Raw genomic sequence first — 11,019 nt, 5'->3', positions numbered from 1 at the left:
GCACAAGAGAGAAGGATTTGAGTTCAGGCTCCAAGAAAAAAAATCAGCTTTATTGTTGTCAGGACAGGAACATCCACAAAGCATTTATTCAAACAGGAGCTGTCACAGCAAACAGCATGCAAGCAGGGATGATGATGTCGTCCTGCATTCGCGCCCTTCTCAGCTTAAAATGAACAGATTGCCTTCTTCCACAAGCAAAGAGACAGAAAGCGAGCCCACAGCTGGTTTCCAACATCAACCAGTAGGTGATAGATGCACTATGTAGGGATCCTGCAAACTTGCACAGTTGCACCAGCAGCAGACAACCAGTCTCTGCCTGCAGTAACAGAGTGCCGGTGCACCGCGTCGTTTGGGGGTTGTTGGGGTCTCAAACAAATCTACTCTCTATATATAAAATCCTAAACTTAAAAGTGCAATGATTTTGTGCAATGATTTTATGTGACTTTTTATGTCACGCTTTAAATTGGGCTTATTTTTAAACCTACTTATATATGTTTGGTATCATTCTTTTCATAATTTATCTAACTTTAATGTGATGTTGTTAGATTTTCAGATTCTTATTCTGTTTTTAATTTGTAAATTAAAAAATATCTCAAACTCACTTCCCGCGAGACGAGACTTTGTGCCAAGAGATTTAACCACACCCGGGGCTGGAAATAAAAACAAAGAGTAGGACAGCTGCTGTACAGGCTTGTAAATGTTCAAAGCACTGTGCGAGATGTAGATCACTCGGCACGGCAGCAGCTGATCGAGCAATGAGGAGGTAAAAAAATAACTATATTTGTTTCCCATTGTATCACCATTTAAGACGGGGTTTCGGAGAAGCGACCATGTCTCCTTGAGGTGCGTTTCGCCCCCCTCTTCACAACATGAGCGGCAGAGACATAAAGTGGCTGGCACGTAGTGCAGGCCGGGGACATTGGTGAGTGAAGCGAGCATGTAGTATGTCCCCTAGTGTATTGATATATATATTGTGGAGCCGACCCGGACACAGACAGGCGGACATGTTGTTTGTCACCACCACGCGTATTTTATTTACAATAAATGGTCACTCAGACCCAGTCCAGATAGTGCACAAACCCCAACACACACAGTCCTGGCCACACAATGCCTTCTTCTCGGGCCGCGTCCACTCTCTCTTCTGCCTCATCCTGCTTCCACCCGACTCCAGCCCTGAATGAAGGGAGACGGCCCCTTTTATTCTCTCCCGGATGAGCTCCAGGTGGTTCCCGGCATTCCCTCGTTGGCCACGCCCCAGCGTGGCGGAAGTGCAGGCTGTTCTCCCGGCAGCTCTCCGGGTGTCCTTCCAAATCTTCCCCCCAGCACTTCCTGGTGTGGCGGAAGTGCTGAGGCAACAGGTCCCCAAGGCATTGGGGCGCCTCCTGGCGGTGTCCACGGGCCCCTGCAGGGTGGGGCTTCCATGCCCTCAACCCGTGGCCCCCAAAGCAACCAGGAAGGCGGCCCCCACGTGATCCAGGGTGGCCACAGGCCCACATCCAGTCCCTCATGGCGTCCCGGCCGGGTCGTTGCCCCTGGCATCCCTGACAATATATATATATATATATATATATATATATATATACATATACAGATAGATAGAGAGACAATTGAGAGAGAGATTTACAAAAGCAGTGTTTTCAGATTCTTGTCAGATGCAGACACCTATACCTGTGCTGTTCATGAATTCCCAATTGATTTCTACCTCAGTATTCAATTAGCATACCATGGCCTCACCTTTCAGAATACACTTATATATTCTTTAAACACTTGACAGCTCATGTTCGGATCTGGGTGCCTCAGAAGAAAACCATGCTCTGTAGAGTCCAAGAGTCAATGATACACACGGACATGGCAGTTTTCAGCTAAAAACATTAATATTTGTTCATTGCTTATCATCCATCCATCCATTTACCAACCCGCTGAATCCGAATACAGGGAACAAGGCAGGAACCAATCCTGGGCAGGGTGCCAACCCACTGCAGGACACACACAAACACACCAAGCACACACTAGGGCCAATTTAGAATCGCCAATCCACCTAACCTGCATGTCTTTGGATTGTGGGAGGAAACCGGAGCACCCAGAGGAAACCTATGCAGACACGGGGAGAACATGCAAACTCTACGCAGGGAGGACCTGGGAAGCGAACCCGGGTCTCCTAACTGCGAGGCAGCAGCGCTACCACTGCGCCACCGTGCCGCCCCTCATTGCTTATCAGTGAGGTGATATTCTCAAGAGCCAATTTTTCCAAGTTGTAATATTTTGAGATTTTATGCTCTGCAAGGTTTTCACTGCACATGGCTCCTACTTTTTCTCTTGAAACTGGTGAGCTTACACAATGGCTCTAATGTAGCTTCTCTGGACATGGGTAGAACTCTAGGGATGGTTACTGGTAACTTTATTCATTGTGAAACTGTTATATTATTGTATGAAAATATGTGTAGTTTATGATTATTGATATTTTTAAATTATTATTTATCATCTTTGTATTTTCTGTAATGCTTTCAACTTTGCATTACTTAAATGTGCCTCCATTTCATGCACTTTGTGGGTGGAGCTCCAGGAGGCGGAGCCACCCTGACATCGTCACTCCTAAACTCTTGACTTGTCTCGTAAAGGCAAGAGAAGCAGAAGCTGAAATTGCAAACTATTGAGATTGTATTGGGAGTTGTGTGAGTTCTACTATTTCTTTGGATTCTCTGGTTTTGTGATTTATTATGCTCTGTTTTCTTGGATTTTGACCCTGGAATGTATATTGAGGCCTATATGCTGTACACAGCCCTTTCAGGCACATTCTTTTTGCTCTTTTAAGCAGTTTGCTCAATTTTTCTATTTTTGTTACATACATTTCTCAATTTATACATTTTCCTTGTGAAACTTGTTCCTACAAGCCAGAGTTTCATGGTTTATCTCTCCCTTGTGAGACATTTTCATATATTGTGGGACTTTCTTTGTATTTTCAATTTTGTAAAGCCAGCTCCCCACTTTTGAGGCCTGCTTAAGCTGAATCCATTAGGTGGTAGATGGGGCCTGATTGTTTTACAGTTGGTTTTTAGGAGGCCTCACACACCTTTTCTCCATGTTTGTGATTCCATTTCACAACGAAAAATCTGTTTTTACAACAACAACAACATTTATTTAAATAGCACATTTTCATACAAAAAGTAGCTCAAAGTGCTTTACATAATGAAGTAAAGAAAAATAAAAGACAAAATAAGAAATTAAAATAAGACATTAGTTAACATAGAAAAGGAGTAAGGTCCGATGGCCAGGGTGGACAGAAAAAACAAAAAAACTCCAGACGGCTGGAGAAAAAAATAAAATCTGCAGGGGTTCCAGGCCACGAGACCGCCCAGTCCCCTCTGGGCATTCTACCTAACATAAATGAAATAGTCCTCTTTGTAGTTAGGGTTCTCATGGAGTCACTTGATGTTGATGGTCATACAGACTTCTGGCTTTTAATCCATTCATCATTGTTGGAACATCACCGTGTTTTTTGTGCCACCACCAAAAGGATACTGGAAAAGGAAACAGAAGAGAGAGTTGTGGTTAGTACAGATTTTAGAGCCACCATGAATAGTTATTATAATGAGTTAGATATACAGAGTATCAGGATTAAATTACAATAAAATTATAAGAAGGCCATGTTAAAGTAATGTGTTTTCAGCAGTGTTTTAAAGTGCTCTACTGTATCAGCCTGGCGAATTCCTATTGGCAGGCTATTCCAGATTTTAGGTGCATAACAGCAGAAGGCCGCCTCACCACTTCTTTTAAGTTTTGTTCTTGGAATTCTAAGGAGACACTCATTTGAGGATCTGAGGTTACGATTTGGAATATAAGGTGTCAGACATTCCGATATATACGATGGGGCGAGATTATTTAAGGCTTTATAAACCATAAGCAGTATTTTAAAGTCAATTCTGAATGACACAGGTAACCAGTGTAGTGACATCAAAACTGGAGAAATGTGTTCGGATTTTCTTTTCCTAGTTAGGATTCTAGCAGCTGCATTCTGCACTAGTTGCAAACGATTTATATCTTTTTTGGGTAGTCCTGAGAGGAGTGCGTTACAGTAATCTAGTCGACTGAAAACAAACACATGAACTAATTTATCAGAATCTTTCAATGATATAAAAGGTCTAACTTTACTTATGTTTCTTAAGTGAAAAAATGCTGTCCTAATGATCTGATTAATATGTGATTTAAAATTCAGATTACAGTCAACAATCACCCCTAAGCTTTTTACCTCCGTCTTGACTTTTAATCCTAATGTATCCAGTTTATTTCTAATAGCCTAATTGTATCCATTATTGCTGATCACTAAAATTTCAGTTTTCTCTTTATTTAACTTGAGAAAGTTACTATTCATCCATTCTGAGATACAAGTCAGACATTGTGCTAGTGAACCAATAGAATCGGGGTCATCAGGAGCTATTGACAAGTACAGCTGTGTGTCATCAGCATAGCTGTGGTAGCTCACGTTGTAACCTGAGATAATCTGACCTAACGGAAGCATATAGATTGAGAAGAACAGCGGACCCAGGATAGAACCTTGTGGAACACCATATCGGATATCATGTGTCTTTGAGATGTGATTACCACAACTCACAAAGAATTTTCTCCCTGTCAGGTAGGATTCAAACCAATTTAAGACACTGCCAGAGAGGCCCACCCATTGACTAAGGCGATTTCTAAGAATATTGTGATCAATGGTGTCAAATGAGGCACTCAGATCTAAGAAGATGAGAACAGATAAATGGGCTCTGTCTGCATTTACCCGCAAATCATTTACTACTTTAACGAGTGCAGTTTCTGTGCTGTGATTTGTTCTAAAACCTGACTTTTAGCCTCATTTTGCCAGCCCCAAACCTTAGACAAATTTTCCCTGGAACACATGGTTCCCAACAGATCCGTTCTATAAATCGCTTGGACATGTAATCTGCTTCATCATGCCAAGATCTTGATCCTAGTAACAGAGCAGTCCAAATAATTACAGTGTATTTTATTTTTGTATATATTCTATTTCCTTAGCTACCTCATAACATTTTTAAAAAATAATTACAATACCTGTTAAAATTGTACATTCTGCACCATCTTCAAATTAGAAATGAAGTATTCATTTTATTTAGAGTAATCATTGATTAAAATGAGAAATGTGCCTTAACTTGCACACACAAAAACAAACAGTAGTCTCAATTGCTGTGCTGTAGTGTATGATATAAATCTTATGTGAAATGGTTGAATCCTGAAACAGGCCAGGGATTTAATAAAGACAGGATTGATTAGGTCCTTTGGGCCACACTGTAAGAGATTGGCTTCTCATCCACAGTATATCTCGAAGGATCGGAAAGGTCAGGTTGCGGTATGTGCCCTAGCAGACCAAGTAATTCTTTGTATGCCAGGAACACAGGAAACCACACAGATGTGCTGGCTGTGCGACCAATGCGCTCGGCTCTGTGCTGTTCTGGGAATTCAGACACGCCCAGCATGTTAACTTTCTGTTTACATTTTAACACATTTTTTGAACTGTAATGATCTCAGAAATGCTTAGCAGTAATTCAGGAATTTTTATGAAGTGGAAAACAATGAGTAAAAAACATCAGACACCAGATTTATTTAGGGGGCCCATGCGTGAATTTAACCACACAAATGTTGTCTTTGTAAAATAATGTCTGTACTATTAGAGCATGCTGCTCGGTATGCACGAGGCTGTGTTAATCTTAACACATACTGAAAAAACTGAGACTTAAAGGTCTCCTAAATGATCAGGTCAAGTTTCACATAAACCCCAGGCAAGAGGATACATTTGTTGATGTCCTTATCTCTGATATCAATGTTTAACTGCAAGGAGTACACAATCATTTACCAAGAAACATGTTAGCGAAGTGACATTGTATCTGTTCTTCATTAAAGTGTCAACATTACAAAATGTGCTGCAGACTCAATTTTTATGCATTATTAATACATTCTATACTTTCATTTGTTGGCTGTAGATGTACACAAAGTGTCCAGCTTTTTTTTTTCTGGCAGTGGACCATAAGATGTTCTCATTGTAGAAGAATTCATATAACTTCTCAGGGTTTAGTCACCTCACAGTGCATAAGTCTGCATTTTCAAGTCCTGGAGATTTTCTGACTGATTTGTCAGCATCTTGTAAAAGACAAAGGAGAAGCAAGACATGCAAATAAAAAAAACTGTACTATACATTACATTATATGTGTCTGTCTATTTGTACATCTATTTTTATCTATTTCATTTTTATTTGTAATTGTCCTGTTGAGCAACTTTTCACAGTGATTAGCATAACAAGACTGCTTTAGAATTTTGAATTTCGTACTTTTTACATGTCACACACGTGCACCTTGAGGACATCTTAAAGGCTCTTGTGGTCGTAATTCCTCACTGATCCATAGGGTGGCACTGTCTTCTAATGACTCTTCTCTTCCTCCATCTATAGATGATTGATAACCTCACCATCTCTGATATTACTTCTGATGTCTGTCCACCTGGACCCACCTACCTGGCTTGCATTTAACTGAAAGTGTCACCATCTTGGATTGTCTGATCTAAGATTCACTTCCTTAGTGATGTTATTTTGCTGAAAATTAAAGAAAAATAGTTTGTTAACCTTAACTGCACTGACAGAATTCACAAACAAAGCAGCAGTCTAGTGTGTTCTTTTGTTAATTCTACTTCAGATGTTAACACAGATCTTTAGAAAGCAAAATCTTTTTTAGTTACTTCCTCACTATCACCTTGATTACACCATAGACCCATTGCTGAAAATGCCTAAATCCCAAAATAAGGGTTATATGCTTTATTGCTCAGAAAATTAGGCTAGGGAATGCATTAAATAAAATTTGGCAACCAGTTTTATTTATCTGTTCAGTATTTCTGTTTGAATTGGATGTTCTTCGTGGAGACAAAAAGATGATTCACTTAGTCCATGTATCGACTGCTGAGTTATCCCAGAGAGAATCCCAGTAAAGAATGATTACCCACTTCAAGTAATGGCCTCACTCCTAAAATAAATCAATCACTCGACAATCTTTATCATACTGGACTTGAAATATATCTATCAAATTGGAGGGGGTGACAAATGGAAAATTGTTCTGAATGCATCCTCAGGCCACATCAAATATTTAGTCATGCCATATGAGCTAACCAATGTTCCAACAGTTTTTCAATCCTTTGCTCCAATATCTTTTTAGAAATTTTCAAGTTAATACTCACTGAAGAAATCTTCCTCTTCCCTGTAGGTTGACACACATGATGCTCATATTAGAAAGTCTTCTTTCACGGAAAATTTACTTATCTTTCAAAATTCAAAGATGTGACTTCCACCAAGCATTTTGCTTTTATTTTTTCTAAAGAAAATTTCTTATCAGGGTATCAATATGGACACCTCCAGAGTTCAAGCATTAAGAATGGAGTAGCACCAAATTCAGTAAAACAAGCATAAGGATTTTGAAATATTGTGACCAATGTTGAAGTAAAAATGAATTGCCAGTATAACAGCGACAGAGTGAAATCATGAGGGCTGTGTCAAAAGTATTTGTTTTTTTCCCAAAAAAATCATGTGAGATCAATCACCAGTGTCAAAGGTCATGGCATTAATCCAAATAGTAGATATAAAGCATCTATTTCATGACTTTTACCTGTCTAACCTTAAACGTGTTGTCATTGTATTGCAAGCTTGAATGAGAGAACCAAAAGTGCTCCATACTACCATCTACAATCTACATAACCAGTAACAGCAATTCTAACTATTGTCACGCACGAGTGCATCGGGAGCAGTTGAAGGAGCTGACGCGCAGCACGATGAGACCCGTCAGGGGACGAATACAGCGTACTAACCTCTCTCTCCCTTTCTTCCTCAGAAAAGACGAAGTGACGCCGCCATAACACTGCCCGGAGTAAACGACAGCCTCCACTTCCGGGTTCCTTTCTTCCCTCTGGTCCCCCAAAGATGACGTCACACTCCCGTCCACCATCACGTCTACCCAGCAGCCATCACATTTAATTTCCGGTCCACCCCTTTATATTGTCCCTCCAAATCCGCCATTGTTGTCTTTTGCTAACCTCTTGCAACTTTTGTTTGAGAAGAAGACCTGTTTTTTTTCCTTTTTTTACAGTATACGGGGCGTAAAAACCCCAAACCTTGATGCGAGTTTGTCCCTTATTTCACACTATACACAATGTAGTGGTACTGATGTCTAAACATTCAATTCAAAACAATAAAAGCAACAACAGTGATATTTCAAAATGTTATTAAATAAATAAATCTATCTATTATAACAAAAAAAAATCTTGCAATGATACAAGACTTTTTTTCTGCGACGAGATGTGATCTTTGGAAGAGAGATCTTTTGAAGAGAGACAGAGAGACACTTTCACGAACCTGCGAGACGGACAAGTCACTTCATACTTACAACCTTTGGAAGCAAGTCCTGTGATACACATGCAGAGCAGGTTAGAGATAATGGTAGTAGGAAAATTTGAAAGTCAAAAAAATGAGAGTAAAGATCACATTGGCGCAAAGAAGCGGAAAATATTACTCTGTGAAATAATGGAACAGTAAAAAGAGATTGCATAGTGTTTGAGAATGTCGGGCGACAAGAGAGACAAGGCAGTGAGACAAAAGGACGGGCGCTGTACAGGCTTTTAAGTGTTTGAAGTGCTGCACGAAATGCAGATCACACGGTACAGCAGCAGCAGCAAGCCAGCAGCTGATTGAGCAAAGAGGAGATTCAAAAAACACTGTATTTGTTTCCCATTGCATCAATGTTTAAGAGGGGTTTCGGAGGAGCGGCCGCATCTCCTTTGGGTGCGTACAGTCCTCCTCTTTACAATGGAACGTAGCGCTGGTGGGGGGAGAGGGGCTGGCAAGCGAAGCAAGCAGGGGGCAAAGCCCCCTAGCAACAATCAAAATATAATTCTAAACCTCTGGTATGCATTCATGACAGCAAACTATTACAGATGCTTAAATATTTTCAGTATCATAGTGTGTCCTATCATGAGCACAAGAGAGAAGTCTCACAAACTGTCTGGACCAAGGGAGTCCAAGAAGTTTTTGATGAGTGTAAAAGCTGTTCAAATCTGCACTGACATTGAAACACTCCATCTAAATAAGAAGGTGACGCTTCAAGAATAGAAGTGAGTGCCATTTTATCACAGTAGTTCCTGGACATAGGAAAGTGGCACCCAGTGTCAAACAATGGACACCCTCACAGTCCCCATGAGATTGGGAGGCCTCCGGACCCAAACAGCCCTCTCCTGAGACTTTCACAAAGCCAGCCATAAAAATATATATTTAAGTTTTGAAAATATAAAAAAATATTTGTTCATTTTTAGGTTAAACGAAACAGTGAGTTACAGGCAACACTTTTGTGTAACAGCATCCACTTTTTGAAACAGGCAAGCAGTTAATATATCTGAGAAACACCAGGGGTTTGTTGTCATGATGTATATTGAGCATCCAAGTAAAACATCAGCTAGCATACAAAAACTGCTATAGCCTTTAAGATGGTCCAGGCTGAAAAGTGAACTGCAGTAGTTAATGTGATAGACATAATAAAGAGCAAAATGAAAAGCCCTGTACCTTCTGAGAGGGAGAGATAAGGATGGGCAAAAAGCAGCAATGCACATAATGAAACCTAGTAAGGCTCGGTACTACATACCATTGTAACATCTTTATTGCCGGAAAGATCTGTTTTCAAGACAAGAGTAATAAATACAATACAAGTGAGAAATAATTAACTCTTTAATAAGATGGAGCATCATGATCTCTTAATGTTGATTAATGACGTTTTCCCAAAAAATATGCTCTCCCAGCCTGAAGCTAGAGTTTGTTACTTTGACAGTTATAACTGCTTTACGTTATACACTGTGCTGATTCAAATTAGTCTTTTCACAAGTCATCACCAGTGACTGAAAAGGAAAACAAAACTTATACTATTAAAAATGACAAAAGGACAGAATAATTTTCTATGGCTGAGTTAAGAAGTTTCAAATTGACAAAGCCAATGACAAGGTGAATATGTCAGGATTTCTCTACAGTTAAATTTCTAGTTTACAGACGTGGGTTTGGACACGAGAGTAAAGTGAAAGAAAGTGCATTCTATAGTGGAATCTAAACACTAGTTTACCAAGAGATTAGCTAAAAATATGGAGTATACTGTTCAGTCACATTGTCAAAGCAGACTTCACTTTGCTGGTGGCACCACAGTTTCTACCAGGCTGTTTGATGCATGGATTAACAGTCTTCATGGCGATGTGTTACATGTTTCTCCTCACAAAGAAACATTTATTTTGTATAATTTTGTTATTTTTCTTGTTTGTGCATTAAGTTATAATGATTATTGATTGTGATCAATAAGCATTTTTAAATATTACAAGTATTTAGAATTTGACGTTTAGCCTAATAAGTACAGTTCTACTGCGTAGGGTTAATATTCAGACAAAGAAAAAACATCATAACTCAACCTAACATAACCAGACAAGAAGAGATAGAAAGCAGGGACAGAGAGGAGACATCCCAATGAGAGCGAAACACAGCAACAACTGACCTTTTCTGTCCAGAATTTTTCTGGCCACATGTACTGTAGTTGCTGGATAACCAGACTAGACAACTTTCAGGCGAGACTGGCCACGTGCAAAGACATCAGAAACTGCTGTGTTTTATGCTTCTCGGAATCATGACTAACTGTGGTGTCACCAGATGCTGCAATTCAGCCAGATGGTCTTGCTGCCTTTTGTAGAGACTGGACTGTACTGTCAGATAAAAGCAAAGGTGTGTGTTTTATTGTGAAAAACACGTGGTAAAAACATTTTCAAATTGCTTCTAAAAATTATTCACCTGATCTGGAATATTCATTGATCAAATGTCCTTTTTATCTTTTGAGGGAGTTCTTCTCTCTTTGTTGCTATTTATATTTTTCCACAAGCTGACAGAAACAATTTACTGAATGATCTGTACAACATTTAAAAAAAATATGACTGTCAAATCTGGATGAATAT

General features: G+C 39.6%; 1 long non-coding RNA gene across 1 annotated transcript; it reads right to left on the bottom strand.

The window, feature by feature from the left end:
* Window positions 1–3,481: 3,481 nt before the first annotated feature.
* Window positions 3,482–10,647, bottom strand: LOC120524663. The gene is made up of 3 exons (XR_005632810.1): window positions 10,569–10,647; window positions 6,521–6,598; window positions 3,482–3,518 (listed from the first exon to the last, which is right to left on the bottom strand). It is a non-coding gene; the product is annotated as an uncharacterized LOC120524663 (long non-coding RNA).
* Between the last annotated feature and the right edge of the window lie 372 nt (window positions 10,648–11,019).

The sequence above is a fragment of the Polypterus senegalus genome, chromosome 2 (assembly GCF_016835505.1).
Source record: "Polypterus senegalus isolate Bchr_013 chromosome 2, ASM1683550v1, whole genome shotgun sequence".
Taxonomy (NCBI): Eukaryota; Metazoa; Chordata; class Cladistia; order Polypteriformes; family Polypteridae; genus Polypterus; species Polypterus senegalus.
The sequence above is the reverse complement of the archived record's forward strand: the minus strand, read 5'-3'. Positions and strand labels throughout refer to the sequence as shown.